Source organism: Haliotis rubra, unplaced genomic scaffold (assembly GCF_003918875.1).
Source record: "Haliotis rubra isolate DU_JTF1 unplaced genomic scaffold, ASM391887v1 Scf727, whole genome shotgun sequence".
Taxonomy (NCBI): domain Eukaryota; kingdom Metazoa; phylum Mollusca; class Gastropoda; order Lepetellida; family Haliotidae; genus Haliotis; species Haliotis rubra.
Genome location: NW_025767443.1, coordinates 26,064 through 44,493, shown reverse-complemented (window position 1 = coordinate 44,493; position 18,430 = coordinate 26,064). Strand labels below are relative to the sequence as shown.

At 37.7% G+C, this 18,430-nt stretch overlaps 1 protein-coding gene across 1 annotated transcript in view; it reads right to left on the bottom strand.

The window, feature by feature from the left end:
* The window catches only part of LOC124259542 (galectin-4-like), a 51,927-nt gene that overhangs the window by 13,145 nt on the left and 20,352 nt on the right, over positions 1-18,430 (bottom strand). The window lies entirely within an intron of this gene.

Genomic DNA, 18,430 nt, shown 5'->3' with positions numbered 1-18,430 from the left:
TTCCCCGCAAGGCTGTCACTGTAATGTCACTGCTGGTTATCTATGTTCGTACACTTCGAAAAATGCTTGGCCACAATCCTGTCCCAAATGATGAAAACAATGTTAGTTGCATGTGCACAAAGCATTGCGCTAGGCCAGCACTGGCACTCTTTCGTCGCATGCCAGAGTGAAGGCACATACGTGAAATCACGATCGAAACTCGCCGGTCAAAAAATCAACAGTCTTTGGTAATTTACAACACTGATTCGCAGGTCGATCAGAAAGGATCTATTCTTCGACTCTGCAGGGTTCAAATATTTTCTCTATGGTCACTTCAATTTTTAAAATATAAACACTGGCTCGTCCGCCATTTCAAAACAGTAGTTTGTCTTCTTTGGACCGAATATTATTTTATGTTGCAATGTTAAAGAAAATACGAATGGCACCAACCACTCCCTTTACAGACGAGTTCATTTCGCCTCTCGTTCCATGCCTGTTTACGCAGTGTCTTCCGTGGAACGAAGAATTTAGATTTTAAATTGGTAATGGTAGAATTGAAATAAACATACTGTGTTTGAAATTTATATGAATGTTAGACCGAATTGATACTCTCTAAATTAAACATTTGAAACCTCACGCGTTTATCTCTTTATTAAAGTTTTAGAAACCTATTGCAATACATGGGCTTTGTAAGAGTGAGTGAGTGAGTGAGTTAAAATTTAAAGTCACTTTGGCAATATTTCAGCCATAACGTGACTAAAACAAGTTATAGATTAACAATTAGTAAAGATATAAAATCCTGTCAACAAAGGACAGTAAAACAACTAGAACATCACAGATATAAATGTAAAAGCAATAGCAATTAAATCTAAAACATTTTTACTATAGAGGACAACACAATATAAAAATAGGCTATAGATCGCCAACAACTGAGGGTAGATCACCATACCAGGGACCATGGGGACTTACACTACCTTTGCTACCTCCATGGACCCTAGTTGGGTTTACTACATCCCTTCAGCCGTTGGCGATTATAAGAAATGTTAGCCAAAATTAAAATAACAAGAATACTACGTTTAAAAATCCTGGTAAGTTTAAATTGACTTTCAAAGTTTTGGGACTTACGTACCCTCTCAGGGGGACAATAACTTTACGATACTTTAACCCCTCTTGAGGGTACAGCCACTAACAATCTAAGTTACTAATCAAAACTACCAATCATTAAAACACATCTATCTACAGAATATATTTATCAAAATTCATTAATTAAATCAATTTCACAAGAATTAAATGAAGATGAACAGTATTAAAAAGATCATAGCAGTTTTAACATTGAAATATTTATCCCTTATGATTGAGAATTCAACACAGTCAAGCAGGAGATGCTTGACTGTGACTCTCTCATCACAAGGGGGACTAAACGGAGGATCTTCACCTTTTAATAAATATTTGTGGGTGTACCTTGTATGGCCAATGCGACATCGTCGCATAATGACCTCTTCAAATCTGGATTGTAGGTGTAACCGATAGTTGGTTGTATTGCATGTAATTTATTGATACCTACTTGGGCGTCCCACTTCTTTTGCATCAGATCACGGATGTAAGTTCTAATGCTAGCTTTGTAATCAGAGTATGGGATAAGAAGTGGTCTCGCAGATTTGTTGAGTGCTGCCTTGGCAGCAAAATCGGCCATTGTATTCCGAGAAATGCCAACGTGGCTGGGTAACCAACAGAAGTGAGTGAGTTAATATTTATCGTCACATCGGCAATACTTCAGCCATGTCGTGACGAGAACAGTTTATAATTATATTATTATATTATAGATCAATAAAATAAGACATTAAAAAACCTGTTGACGAAGAACAGTAAAACTACTAGAGTATCACAGATATCCATATAAAACTAGCAACTAAATCTAAAATATTGGAACTACAAATGACAATACAATATAAAAAACTGGCTATAGATTGCCAACGACTGAAGGTAGATGACCATACTAGGGACCATGGGGACTTACAGTACATCTGCTTCCTGCATGGACCCTATAGTCCGTTTGGCTCAAAAGCGGACCGATGAATTGCAATCTAACTCGAAAACTAATAAACATAAAATACTCAATGAAACACTGATCATAATCAAAACGTCAGACCAACTCTGTGAAGCTTTTGCAGAATTTATTTCCTCAAAATAAAAAAGTTGTTTAACAAACTGTCATTAAAATATTTGTTACGAGGGAGGAGTGCAGAGAAAGGGACAGCCAGGTGTGCGAGAAAGGATGGAGACGTCACAGCACAGATTAATGAATCAATAGCTTTGTCGGCACTTGTGCATGTGCTTCTCTAACACCTGGCTGTCTCTTTCTCTGCACTCCTCCCTCGTAACAAATAGTGAACAGTGTCAAAATTTTAATGACAGTTTGTTTAACAACTTTTTTAATTTTAGTACATATATTCTGCAAATATTCCCAGAAATGCCAACGTGGCTGGGAAACCAACAAAAGACGATGTCGCATTGGCCAGTAGCAAGCTCATTATACAATTCAATAATTTCTAATAAAAGTAGATGTGTACAAGAAGATTTGTAATAGCCTGAAGACACGAAAGAGAATCGGAAAAGATTATGTGTTGTCTAAATTTACGGTGTTTATTAATATATTTATGAGCTGTTAGTATTGCTTTTGCTTCTGCTGTGAAAATGGATCTGTCATTGGGTAATCTGCAAGATATTGTTTTGGACCCAATGACAGTGGCACAAGCAACCGCGCCACAATCCTTGGACCCATCTGTAAATAAGGATTTATATGTATTACATTTACTTTTTAATTGATTATATTCTTGTTTATATTGTAATTCGTTAGTTTCTTATTTTTCAAATGTAGTGAGTGTTAAGTCGACTTGTGGCCTCACAAATTGCCAAGGAGGAGAAGAAAGAAGACGGGAAGGAGATATATTTTCCAGCTCAATATCGGCAGCAGTAATGAATGGCTTAATCCTGAGCCCAAGAGGCGGAACAAGGAAAGATTTCTTGATGTACAAATCCTCATAAAGAGGTTTACAGATACAGTGAAATGCACGATTAGACTCGTTAGAATATAGTTTGGTAATATATTGTAATGATAATTTTATACGGCGTTGGGTAAGAGAAGGCTCATCTGCCTCGACGTAGAGACTGTCAACAGGAGATGTTCTGAATGATCCAAGACAAAGTCTCAGACCTTGGTGGTGGACAGAATCTAATAGTTTTAAGTTGCTTTTGCAGGCTCCACCATATACGATGAAGCCATAATCAGTGATCTATACAGGTGTGGGAGGGTAGTTTGGTCCCCTCCCCACTTTGAATTAGAAACGACTTTCAATAAACCGAGTGCCTTCAGGCATTTAGTTTTTAGGGATTTAATATGCGGAAGAAAGGTTAAATGGGAGTAAAAAATCAGACCCAAGAACTTGGCCTCTTTTACAGCCTTATTGGGAGTGCTATTTAGAGATAGTTCTGGGTCTTTATGTGCTTTATATTTACGGCAGAAATGTATGCAATTTGTTTTTGATTTAGAACATTTAAAGCCATTTTCAAGACACCATTTATATATTTTGTTTAAACACAACTGCATTTTCCGTTCAATAGTATGCATATTCTTACCATGACAAGAAATATTAATATCATCCACAAAAAGTGATCCATCAATTGAATCATTTAAAACCTTGGATAAACTGTTGATCTTAATACTAAACAATGTGACAGACAAAATACTGCCTTGTCGGACACCCTGATCCTGATTATAATGGTCAGACAGGGTTGAGCCCACTCGAACTTGAAATTGTCTGTCTTCTAAAAATTGTGATATAAAAAGGGGTAAACGATCCCTCAAACCAAAATCATGGAGATGTTTCAAAATGCAATACCTCCATGTCGTATCATATGCCTTTTCAAGATCGAAAAAAATCGACACAGCATGTTGTTTATTTAGCATGGAATTTTTTTATGAAAGACTCCAATCGTACCAAATGATCGATGGTACTACGATTTTTCCGGAAACCACATTGAATGTCAGTGATGAGGTTGTTGGTTTCCAGGTACCAAACTAGACGATTATTAACCATACGTTCCATTGTCTTGCAGACACAGCTAGTTAAAGAAATTGGTCTGTAATTAGACGGATCCGTATGATCCCGGCCAGGTTTAGGAATAGGAATGATTATGGCATTGCGCCATGATGGTGGGAAATTACCAGAAGTCCATATACTGTCAAAGATATTTAATAATGTTTCTAAACATGATTCAGGTAGATGTTTAAGAAGCTGATAATGAATATTATCGGGACCTTAAGCAGTGTCATGAGCTTGCCCAAGGGCAGTATGGAGCTCATGAATGGAAAAGATTTCATTATAATCCTCCCCATTAACTGAATTAAAATTAATTTTCTTTTTTTCTTGCTGGTTTTTAAATTTCTGAAAAGTTGGTGAATAATTGGATGAGGAGGAATGTTTGGCTAAAGTTTCACCTAATTTGTTAGCAATATCAGATTTTTCTGTGAAAAAAGAGGCACCCTCCTTAAGATGGTGCACACTACATTTGGAACCTTTACCTTTTATCTTCTTCACCATATTCCATACCTTAGAAATAGGTGTTCGTGAGTTAGTTTTAGAAACACAATTTCGCCATGACTGTCGTTTATTTTGTTTAAATGTACGACGAGCCTTGGCGTTTGAAATTTTAAATTGGTTTAAGTTATGGACTGTTGGGTGCCCACGGAAATATTTTTCTGCCTTTTTCCTAGCCTTTCTAGCTTGTTTGCAGTCAATAGTAAACCATGGCTTGCGGGTGTGTGGGACCATAGAGGACTTGGGAATACAATCATCAGCAATCATATTTATTTCATCAGAAAACATCTGAATAGGATCAGACACAGTTATAAAGAATTCGGGTTTTAATATCTGGTATGGCATAAGGTCTCGAACATAGACAAATCTGCCTTGTTAAAGTTCCACCTAGACGATGGTGCAGCATCACTGGGGTTTATGGCTGAAAGTATAGTGGGAAAATGGTCACTTCCACAAGGGTCATCATGGACCGATCATTCAAATTCGTTATATAACGTGGAGTCCACAACGGATAGATCCAGAGAGGAGTACGAACCAGTTGCAGGATGAAGATATGTGTCAGAGCCATCATTGAAAATGCATAAATCATTATTTGAGAAGAAATCCTCGAGTATCTTTCCCTTTGCATTGGTGGTGTTACTACCCCAAAGTGGGTTATGACCATTTGAATCTCCCATTATAATGCAAGGTTTTGGGAGCTGATCATAGAGCATCTGAAGATCACATTGCTGTAAAGAGGATGATGGTGGTATATATAGTGAACAAGTAAGTACAACATGTAGTGTCACGCGAACAGCAACGGCTTGAAGAGGGGTATTAAGTGGAATAGCGCTATGAATCGTGTCCCGACTCACCAGAATAGAAGATCCCCCAGTGGCCTTATCACCAGCTGGAGAAAAACGATGGTAGGAATCATAATTCCTTAAATCAAATTTATCTGTAGATTTCAGGTGTTTCTTGTAAACATAGTGCTGATGGTCTGAAACCCTGGATTAAAAGCTGTAAATCATTATAATTATTCCGGAGACCTCTACAGTTCCACTGTAGAATATGTGGAGACATTACCTTTTAGGAGGATTAATTGGCGATCTGCCCCGCCCTTTCCTGGAGGGTGACGGGCTATGTTTTCTCTGACTACTGATGTCAGACACATCCATATCTTCAAGTGAACCGTATTTGTTGAACAACTGGATCTTGTTATCAGATCTTTTAGATTTCCTGCCACTTTGGGGCTGTTTGGACGATTCCGGGATTGGTTTGTTTTGGTTTTTATCATTTGGTTTACATTTGTTTCTAACTGCGTGATCCTAGACGACTGAGATGATGGTAGATCGTGGGGAGGTGTTTGTGAATTGACCGAATCAACAACAGTAACTGTTGCTGCGTTGATAGAGACTGAAACTAACTTAGGAGCTTCGGTTTCAGTCCATGTATAATCGGTCTGACAACCAATTGATGTACATGGAACATGGTGCGGAACAGACTGTGAAATTGGTCGAGTAACGGCTGCAGAATAGGAACTGTGTATGGATTGTTCTTCGCCCAGAACAATCTTCTTCGCATCTTGAAAAGATACATTCCTTTCATGTTTGATTTTCATGAGGAAACGTGATTACCGCCACAGTTGACACATGAAGGATCTTTATTACATTCAGTTACCGCCACAACGATTGCAAGCAACGTCTTTATTGCACGTTCTAGATCCATGTCCATAATGTTGGCATTTGTAGCATCTCAGAGGTTTAGGGATGTACAGATCCACTTTGATTTTACAATATCCGGCTTTAATTGAGTCAGGTATTTTGGAAAGACCAAAGGTAAACAGATACGTGTTGCTCTTAATGATCGCACCATGTTGTTTGAAAGAAAAACGTTTTACAGATATAACATGCTGGCTCTTTAGTTCTTCCAAAATGTCATCCTCAGTCATGTCAGCAAGTAAACGACCACTATCTCGCACTTTCCTGTTCAAGGACCAGCTGTTCAAGGATCGGTGTGGGGAAACCACAACATGAACATTTGCGAGGGTCTTGGTGGAAAGAAGATTGACAGCCTGCTTCTGTCGTCTACATTTAATAAGTAAACAGCCACTGCGTAATATTTTGGCATCTTCAACATCACCAGCGATGCCCTGAATACCCTTATCAATGGCAAAAGGATTCAACTTGAGTGGAGTGCCATCCTGAGTTGAGATAACCAAGAATCTGGGCCAGTTTTCAAAAGTCACAGAAGGCGTTCGCGGCCTATCTGCATCACACAAATCATTTGACTCATATGAGCGTTTTTTCATCGGGGGTTCCATGGTTGTAGTGATTTTGTTTCATCCTCCTGGCTCCCCACCCACCATGGAGCGTCAACAAGGACGATGCCTAATGCCTGTGGGTCTCCAACAGGCGGCACCAGGGATACCAGGGGGATATACTCAAGTAGAAACATTAAAAGATTTCTCTACCAGATTGGCCCATGAGCATGGCATGTTAGACTCTAGGCAAGTAATTTTGTATTTGTTTACATTAAACAAGTGAATAGTACAAGTACATTTTTACCAAGTCCAGAAAGTAATCAATGAATAATTAGATATAAGGTGTGCAAGACAAAATACAATGCACAGGGCTTGGCGTGACCAGCAGATTGATAGAACCGGGCCAGTTCTACCACCCGTCTAGGTGATGTAAGGGCCGAAGTGGCGTATTGGGCAAAGGAACACTGTTCCTGGAAGCCTTGCCCTCAACCACCAGAATCCCGTCCTCCACCGACACAGGGGCGCAACCCACGGCAAACGGGTTGGTGGACCTAATATACCCCCGGGTCCACAACGGGGGGTCGAAGAGCGCTTAGCGTTACCCAGCACCCACCACGAGGTGGCTCTTCACGGGTGCCTCTTGAGAAAGAGTTGACGACTGTGATTGAACTTAAGGGTCCTAGGTGTCATTAATAACGTATCAAGTCTCCATACAAGATCCCAGCCTGGTCGAGCAGAGACAATATAAGCGACACAGATAAGTTATTCCCCCAAAAATGGTGAATTATATAATACTAGGCAGGACAATGTATATTTCCTATGATGCTCGGTCATAACCTTAGAATGACATCTTGTCAGCCAATAGGAATACAGAACAACTTTCTCGTATCGGCAAACACTATAGACAAATAGGGAATCTGATGCCATAGCGCGTAATTCGAAAAAAATGTAAAACAATGAAGTACCAAGTACTTCATCATTTGCCGTTACAGTCGGCAATTATGCGGATAGACAGCAATATTGGGGTTCTAGACTAGAACGAACGTTATAGAGAAACATATGTGAAATCTCTTACTGATTTTGATAGTATATATATTTCATCACAATCAGACAATCTATGTTAAAAATACCACTAACAGTAAGTTGTAACATGGAGTGATGTGGTATAAATGAATTTCGTGGATACTGCTTCCATCTTCAGCCTAATATTTGGATTCACATACCCCATGTGTGCATGTCTCTTTTATATGCATCCGACTCGAAATGATCGGAACATTTCTCGTGCCTAAATCTGTCTTTTCATTTGAAAAGCGGAAGAATTTGTGGCTGTTTCAATTGTTCGATGATTCCGTGCATCCCCAAACAACACAATACACCATCGTACCAAAAACGACAGAAACAACACGATTTGTATTACCGTGAGCTCGTATTACACTGGCAATATGGCGGACTCTAGTCACATATGATGTCACGAGCTGAAAGGTCAAGAAAGCTTCAGTATCTATTACTTTAAAGATTTGCCATACGATGTTTACTTTAAACTATTATTATACGGGACATAATATAGGGCTTTCAGCAAGCAGATATACTTGAAAAGCTCAATCTTGATGCTCTAAGACTCGTGTGTGGTGCCATCATAAAATGTACAAAGAAACTAATTGTCACCCGTTGTGTCGTAGACGGTACCTTCATAAAATGACCATGTTTTACAAAATAGCTAATAACACTACGCCAAGTTATCTAAGTAACCTTGTTCCGCCTAGAGTAATAGATGTAGTAAGGTATAATCTGCGCGATGATTCAAATCTTTAAACTATAAACTGTAAATCGGTAAATTATGCGAGGTCCTTTCTCCCAGATACTGTTAAATTATGGAATTCATTACCATCCGAACATAGAGATCGCCATGCCTATCGAGATTCAAAAATGTAAGTTTAAACGATTCTAATATCTACAGTCATTTTCACTGAAATTTCGGTAGCAGATTTTGTCAAGTCATACATTCTCGTCTCCGACTTGAATGTAGTGACCTTAATGCACACAAATATGAAAGATATATATCTCCAACATCATCTTGCTCTTGTGGCCATAACTATGAATTCTCTGCTCATTTCTTTTTCGCATGTACTCTTTAAAACAATCTAGGTCAAATTATGTATTTTTATACTAAAGGATTTGACATAAAATCAATTTTGTTGGGAAACCAAAGCTGTTACTCAATAGTAAACAAAGAACTTTTAATTTCAGTACACTCGTTTATAAATAGAACAGGCAGATTTGATCCAAAATAATTTGCTTATATGACACATACTGTTTAACAATGATTGGCGTTATTTCTCGTTTTTGCAATATTTACATATCATTCACATTGTACATTCATCATGACATGTTTACTCTTCCTCCAGGAGTTCGATTATCCCTGTGACACACACAAAAAAAAACTAAACTCAGTCAGGGTCATCATTGTTTACTCAAAACACACAAAAAATTCAAAAACTTCCAATTTGAAAATATCATATTTCCAAAAAAAATCCAAAATTGAAAACATGATATTTCCAAGGCTTGGAATTCTTTGGAAATTTAGGAAGGATTTTAACACCACTTCTTTCAGTTTCTCATTGTCCGAAGGATCCCCATGAGTTTATGGACTGTGTATTCGTCCTCCTAGGAGTGAATTCGTCCTCCTATGCGATCAACTAGGAACCAATTCTATATATTAGTATAGCCAGGGAGACTATCAGACGTTGTAGATTATCCCTGGTATAACTTCACTCATCTGCATCCTTGTTGTTCTAGGTGTCAAAAATTGATATAGACTGTTATATTTGCACTTGGTATGGCTAGCATTTTCCAAAGTACCGTTTTAAGTGTATGTTTTACTTATTATCCAAATAGTTTTTGACCTGTCTCGGTTTGCATAAACACAAATTACATAGACCGACGTTACATCATGGATTAAATAAAAGTTTACCGGACCCACCCACTGACTGACTGGACATGGTTTATTTCATGTCATAAAAGTGAACCCTTGTCAGCGAATAATAGGTTTATTGTAGTAGAATACATTCTCTAATTGGTACCCTCTTATTAACACCTGTCACAAGGGATGGACCATTTGGGTGGTTTATCATTGCGTAGTCAACAGTCAACAGACCATGAAATGTTGTTTTAAGACTGTAGGCGAATTTGGATGTAGGCGAATAGAGAACAACCCGTTTTGGTTTGTGGTCAGAGACGGTGTTATGCAGTTGGTGTATTCACGAAATATCATGAACTTGTTAATAGATAATTGGTTATGTTGTCCACACACGGGCGGACTGAGGCAAAAACAACCCAAATGCATTCCTTCTTAAAAAACTTCATAGTGTAACTAATTAATTTGGTCATTTACACTAAAAGGTGACTAAATGTTTAATGCATGATTCATTTTAGATCACGTTAAATAATTTCTAGAGAAATCACTACACAAGTTCATATCACAGATGATTCCGGAGAGAAATAGTTCGTGAGATTCTAGTTTATGAAAAGCATTAAATTCCAAAACAGGCAAGCCAATCTGTTCTCTAATGCAAAGTATTACCACTTCTCAATAGTTGACAATGTCGACTCAGGTTTGCAGTCCCATCTTATAGGGCTGTGACAAGGGTACGGTTTTGAAGTGACTGTTATGGGCTCATATGACGATGTTTCAGGCTGGGTGGTTGATGGACACATCGCCATAGAATGACCGTGTAAAACATTCCTGTGAAATACATGGCGGTTCGTTCCTCAAAGATCGTAGCGCTATATCGTAAAGTCCATGTTATTGCAAGTTACGATCCAGCGCTGATCGCTTTCAGAGAACTGGGCCCGAATCCAGAACAATTTCCGCGCACTGGTTGTTGCTTTTGCAGGAGGGCTCCAGATAAAGGGGCCGTATCAGCATATGTACGGATATAAAATATGCGCTGATACGGTGGGAAATAATTTAGGGAAACGTAGCAGATACCCACCACAGCAATGGTGCAATGGTCTTAGAATCACCGACAGACGTATTGATCTGAAAAAGTATTGTTTTATTGTGTACTTAATCTGTTTACACAAGAGTAGCAATGTTGTGGTGCATATATGAAAACGAAACACAAGATTACTGATAGTCTAATAATTCCATTCAATTACTCTTATCCAGTACTCCTATATTGAAAAATGCATTTCATACATCTGATCATGAAAAATTATCCGGAGCTTCTTTTGCATCCTTTTTCTCCCTGAGTACCCGGAATGATATCCCAGTATTTTCGTGGTTCATGACCTTTGCTGCACCACCCGCATGCGCAATTTATAGTTAGTTAGATTGTAACAAAAAATGGAAATCTTTTTTTACTCGATAATATTTCCATCTGCATTTTTTATTATAACAAATGAATTCTTTAATCATCTGCCAGTGGTAAAAATCGTCAGGACTGAAAAAATAACGAAGCCAATGTATAAATATGTCTTTATATTTTTGTCGTATCCTAATTATTTTATTGTATCATATTTGTATGCATTTTGAAACTTGTAATGACATACGATCTGCTTTATACTTATAGTGTATTTATAACATGACTGTTATATCTAGACATTTTATAGCCAACATGAATCATCTTTCACACAGCGCCCTAGGTACACTTCCTAGTGTATGTTATGTCTGAATGCTACCTCCACATAAAGGAACAATATGCCATTCATCTGCAGCTGACAAAGAATCCTGTTCAATGCCAAGTGTCTTTTAACAGTCTAATATGCGAAAAAGGGATACATCGTTTCAGTGTTTTTCACATTGGTGTGTAATCTCATTGGTCATTCAAGATCGCACACATGGCAACTAATTGCATGATGTCCGTCATTCTTTAAAAGTAATTTAATTAGCCAATAATGAGCAATCAATCCACTTGTGACTTTCTTGGTTTGGTCGATCCTATCTCCTCCCCCAATTCTCATGCTAATTAACATGGTCTGGTGATCCTCTTACGCCTTAAATAAACAACTTACTCGACTGGCAAAAGAGGAACACCCCCATCAACGTACTGGCGGTTGGTGTCCACCCAGTTGTGAGATACATTAATTAATGGTTCAGTGCACACAGGTGGTGCTTCCCCATCCCTACGATGAAAGTGGGAACAACCCTGTTGCTGAAGAGTACCCACAGGAGGCATAGTTCATTAGTGAGTTGATTAACACAGAAGACATTGTTCGTTGAAGAGCATTTATTGTTTTCATTAGATACTGAAATATTGAAAAAACTTATCGTGAACTGGTGATATTCTACTTGTTGAAGGCCTGCCATAATGGTGATCGGAAAGAGCAGTCAAAGGTTAATAAATACATTTGGATTAATTATAGTTACAACAGTTATTGCTACATTTTTCAAACACGTAAATCTGAGTAGGTAAATTAATTTCTCTTTCAAATGATCACGAAGTTACCTACACAATGTGTTGTTTAATTGTTAAAGCCATTTATCTGAGTAGGTTAATTAGTTTATCTTTTAGAGTTTCATTAAGTTACCTCCACACAAGATTCAGTTAAATAGCTAATCCATAATTAGCTGGGGTTAATCCATTCTATCAGATAGGGGAGTAAGGTGTGTTTTCTTTGCTAATTACCTACCCCACTGTCTCACAACTGGGAGTTCTCACAAATGGGAGTAGACTGTGCGGTTAATCCATTGAAGGAAAGATGTTGTTTTCACACAGGTACTTAACGACCTGGTGTAATCAGTATAGATTAGTAAATCTACATACATATACACTACCTTTTGACAAATCCGCTGTGCAAGATAAAAGCAATTAATCAATCAGCGTGTTATCGGTTAATCCTTTGATCAATGTTTGTTTTTGTATCTCAGCTGATAATTCGTCTTGCTGCACTTCCATGCGCATATTACATAACATGTAATACATTTGTCACATCAGACCTTAATTCATAATGCTGAACAAGAAATGCGAAATGGGAACCTTTGTCGGGTAATCTGAGTGGTATTACCATCATGCCTGTTATAAATTTATTAACTGACCATCAAGTGAATGATGACAAATAACATGTGTAGGTTTATACACCAAACACTGGTTACAGCAAAGGGAGTAGTAATCACTGAATTGCATGCAATGTTAATTGACCCCTGAAAAAACTTATTGGCCGACACTGTTTGGAGTAAACGAACGGAACTTCATTGTTGCATAAGAAAAACATATAAGCATTTGATGTGTACTGAAGTTAAAATTGTTTATACCTAAGTAAAGTTTCATTTGTCATAAATATAACATGTAATAGACATCATATGTTTACATGGCATGATTAAATATCAAGGTAAAAAAACCACAGAAATAAGATCAAATTGGATCAGTCACTATGCAATCTATGCATTAGAAAATCCGAAAAGCATACACTGCTGGGATACTTTATTGCAATCAGACAGGAACTACCAGGGGTATTCTCAAATAACAGCATCTGATGAGCATCCACCCTTACCAATGTCCCAATGTTTGGGTTGAAGAAATTTTGCAAAAGTGGCCAGAAGCCCAGTCCCTGTGACCGTCACGGTCGAGGGAGCAGATATCGACCAGCTTGCAGTTTGGTTTGGTGATTAGACTGTTGGCGAGAAACATTAATCACTCTGGATCAGTTCCCCTTTAATTACATGGGGATATATAATGAGAAGAAGCATGAAAGTGTACATTCGATTTCGAAATGGCTAATGCTCAACTTGAACATAAGTTTATTCCTACACCTCGTTGGTGCAATGCTCCATTATACTGTACACTGAAGTGTTTGACATGTAAATGAAACCTATGGGGAAGTTATGGGCCGATGGCCTACACTTCTGTAATAAAGAATTGAATTGAATATCCTGAATGCCAAAGACAACCAACGAAGAAGAAATACCGATAACTGGAACGTCGTCTTTAAGAACTGAGGCACCAGTTTCAAAATGGAATGTTAACTGTTAGACAGTTTGCTGATTCAGCGTCTCTCCTTTCACATCTTTAATATATTTATAATGTACTAATAAATTTGTATGTATATTTAAAATTTTGAAATCTTTCGTAACATTTCGTAATATGATGTAATATAACTATTTATAATTCATGTAAAATGTAGCATGTTGTAACATGATTAAATAAGATCTGTCCATATAGTCTTCCGTTACCACTCGTGGCTTACGCCTTTTATGTATTGTATGTGTTTTATATTTCAATGTAAGACAGACAGACAGACATTTTATTTCAGTAATGTAGGCCCTTGGCCCATAATACAACATAGTGCAATTATAAAGAATACATACATGCTGGATATAGGATGACGATTGGAGTACAGGGTCAATTGATAGTAGTAGTGGATTTATGTCTTAGTTTTAATACGGTGGAGAGGAATGTAGTTAATGATTTTAGATAATTTATGTCGTTGCGAGTAATTAAACGCACAAAAGTTTCAATTGTTGGAGGGTGGGTCTGGTGGGTTGTGAAACACTTATTTCTTATTTCAGAATATTTACCACAGATGAGTAGAACATGGAGCTCATCTTCAACATAGTTTAAACCAACAGAGTGGCAGTAAAGGCAGAGACGTTGATCATAGGGTGTATTTGTGTGGCGGCCGGTTTCCACTGCTAATCTAAAGTTGTTACAGCGGAACATAGCCATAACTTTCCTTTGATATGGGAGGAGATCACATGACAAGTAGTGTTCGACATTAAGTAAAGATTTAAATTGTGAATAATATTTACATTTAGATGAAGAGTCAAGTGAGGAACGCCAATTTGAAGGAAGCAGTCATAAAATCGCTGCTTGAAGATGGATATAAATGTTTTAATGCAGCCAATTTCTTGTGAGATCCATACAAACCCAAAACCATACTGAAAAAGGATTTGTCTTATATGTGAAGCCCAAGTAGATTTATTATTATCATCGAGAGATTTGAGCATTTGGTAGGCCTGATAAGGAAGTCTATGATGTTGTAGCTGCAACAGTCTGCACCAGTACATTATTGATCTAGAGGTATAGTGGTATTGCAGTGAGAGTCTGCCACACTCTCCAAGCACCATGCTATTGTTGGTATACTTGCTGACTTTGAGAAAAGTCTTACAGAACTTAAAATGTACAGTTTCAATATGTCTGCAATAAGTGGTTCCCCAAATCTCTGATCCATAACACAGAATAGGTGTAATCATGGAGTCAAATATCTTAAAATGTCCTTGTGATTAATACATCCAAAATGTTTCTGGTAATTATAGATGGAGAATATAGCTTTGCTTGCTTGAGCTGCTAAACAGGATTTGGCTTTAGTCCATGACAATTTAGGGGTGAACACAATCCCAAGATATCTGTACATATTCACAACTTCTATTTGTTCACCATTTAAAAACCATTTCTCATAAGAACGAAGAGGACCACCATTTCTAAAAACAATAATTTTTGTTTTGTTCAGATTAACTTTCATTCCTGCATCTGCACAGAATTTTTCAACAATATTAATTTTCTTTTGGAGCTGTAAAGCAGTGTCGGATACAGTTGATACATCATCGGCAAATAATAGCGAAAATACATCAGGAATATGAGTTGATATGAATACACCTCTTCCACCATCTTCCTCCAGCATTTGAGCAAGTTTGTTTATGAATATAATAAAAATCTGCGGGCTCAGAGTGCATCCTTGGCGGGTACCAATATTACATTTGAAATAGGGTGATAACCCCGAATCAGTTCTTACACAAGCGCACAATGTAGAATACATGTTGATAATAAATTTAAGGAATTTTCCCTTTACCCCCTTTTCTATCAAACTCATAAAAAGTAATTTATGGTTAATAGAGTCAAATGCCTTGGAAAAGTCAATAAAAGGCAATAGAACCTTCCATTTCGCTTTGACAGATATTTAGTGACCATAGCTTGAAGGGTGAAGATATGGTCTGTTGTTGAATAATCATGTCTGAATCCAGCTTGTGCCTCTGAAATTGTATCATTATTGTCACACCATTGTTTCAGTCTATTATCAGCAATTGAGGCTAGAACCTTGCACAAGCAGTTGATCAATGAAATGCCTCTATAATTGTTTGGATCTGTTTTATCACCAGATTTATGCAAAGGGCATATGATGCTTTCCCCCAAACATTTTGGAAAAATTGAACTATCATACAGTTTGTTAAAGAGTTTAGTTAATAGAGGTGATATGTAATTCTTAGTAGCTTTAAAGAACTCTGCGACTAATCCATCCGGTCCTGGTGATTTATTATTTTTAATATTTTTCAAGCTTAGAAATACCTCCTCTTCCGAAAAAGGTTCATTTAATACAGCTAAATGTTCATCCTCTATATCAGTGTCGGTATCCACTTTGCTCCACACATCTTCAATATTATCATCAATGGAAACACAGTTTAAAAGTTCATTAAAATACTTAAATCATTTATCTACAGATATGCCCGGGTAGCTGAAAGATTCATTTTACAAGATTTTAACACTTTCCAAAATTGTTTTGGATCATTCCTTGATTCACTGAGTCTTTTCTTTGACTTTGAAAATAATTTTCTTTCTTTAAGTGGAATGTGAGTTTAAAATGCCTTTTATAATATATGTAGGTATCAATACTACCTCCAACAGCCCTATGAGATCTCAGGGCTGAGTATTTCTTTAGCTTCAACTCCTCCAACTCATTATCCCACCAAGGTGGCTGATGTATATTCATTGAACCAGTACCTGGGTTTCTATAAGTTTTCTTGAACTGATCTGCTGCTCTTTGATAAAGATATGTTATAGATTCCACACTCTGTTCAACATTTTCCTCTATCTGCTTAAAAATATCATCACAATATTCTAAAAATAACTCCTGGAAATGAAGCATAAATATATTACTAGTATCCTCTGACCAGTAATATTTGGTCCAACTCTCCTGGTCCATTTGCTCTGTGTCATTTGACTGATTATCTGATGGAGCTGGTTGATCTGGCACCAGAGGAAAGACAATAGCACAATGTAAGGGGAAATGATTGGACTCATCCCTCTCAAGCACACCGAAAGAGCTAAAGTGTGGAAATAAGTCAGTGCTTGAAATGAAATAGTCAACCACACTGGCACCGTTATGGGTTATACAAGTGAAGTTACCTAGTTTATCATCAAATAGTCTCCCATTTAGTGCATGGAGACCATGGGTACAACATAAATCTGCAAGTGAAACACCATATTTGTTGTATCTTGTGTTATCCTTTGTATTTCTTGGAATGTTAAAAGTATCAGACGGGTAATCCTCACTGTTATCGTGAATATATTGCAACTTGTCACTGGGAATAAAATCTAAAAAGTTACCCATTCTTGCATTAAAATCCCTCCCACTAATATATGGTGTTGGTTATATTTTTGCTAATTGTCACAATATACTCTTCCAGACGTTGGATTCCGTCCATGTCCTTATCAGCATATATGGGGGAAGTTTCAGGTGAGATATAAACAAACATCATCACAGTGTCTTTATCAAGTCCAAGCTTAGATGTTTCAAACAGTATGACCACACAATCCTCAAAATGAGCAAACGTTCTTCTAATATAGTCTACAAGTTCTTGTTTAATGAACACAGAGACACCACCACTGTATCGACCCATCAACTTTTGCTTTGGTCTACAATAATGGTATGAACGAAAACCGGACAGTAATGTCTCAAAATCCTTCGGATCTTAGCAAAGGTCTCACAAAGTCCAATTATGTCATATCTAGAGCAGAATTGTTTAAAGTCACTAAACGTAGAACTCACGTGTTTGTATAATCCTTCGATATTCCAACTAAGGATACTACACGAGCCATGGCCTAATCCTCATTTGTCTCGGTAAGTTGTTGATCGCGTGATTCTACTTGGAGTGCTCTCCCCTTCACTTCCGTTGTCAGATGTAAACAAAGAGGCGTGGCTTTCTGTTTTGAGTGTGTGCTCCGTTTGAATTATGAGATCGTTGGTTTCCACCCGAGATACACACATTCTTATTATTTTCTCTGTCATGAATGAACACTTTCCCATCGACGAGTAACTTATCATGTCGGATCTTTGGTTTCAATCCCGCTTTGAGAGCATCTGAATACAATGGTGCAAGCGATCGGCGAGCTTCTCGTGCACGCTGTGTGAGATCCTCTGTAACACGTCTCGGGGTTTCCCAGTCTCGTAGTTTCCTTCTGGATGTAGACAGAATATTATTCTTGTCACTTGTGAGGACAAAGTTGACGATGATCGGTTGATATTGTTGTCCATTCCGTAGACGATGGGCTATTGTGATAAGAATATCGTCCGCTTCAGCTATATCCAGATTGTCTCTGATAAAAGCCCTGACTTTATTTTCAGATTTGTCCCAAGTCTTGCCCTTCTCTTCTTCAATGCCGTGGAATAGCAAGTTATTTCTCCTTGAACGGGACTCATAATCATCAAGTCTATCATTTAGCTGCTTTATCTGGTCACACATGAGTTTATTATCAGAACGGAGCTGGGTAATTTCTTCCCTCTGCTCGCTTGCCTGTGCCGCCATTTTGTCAACTTTCGTATCCAATGTTGCTACATGATCATTAATGGTCTTTAGGTCAGATTTCAAGTCCATTATAGCAATCGTTAAATCATCGTT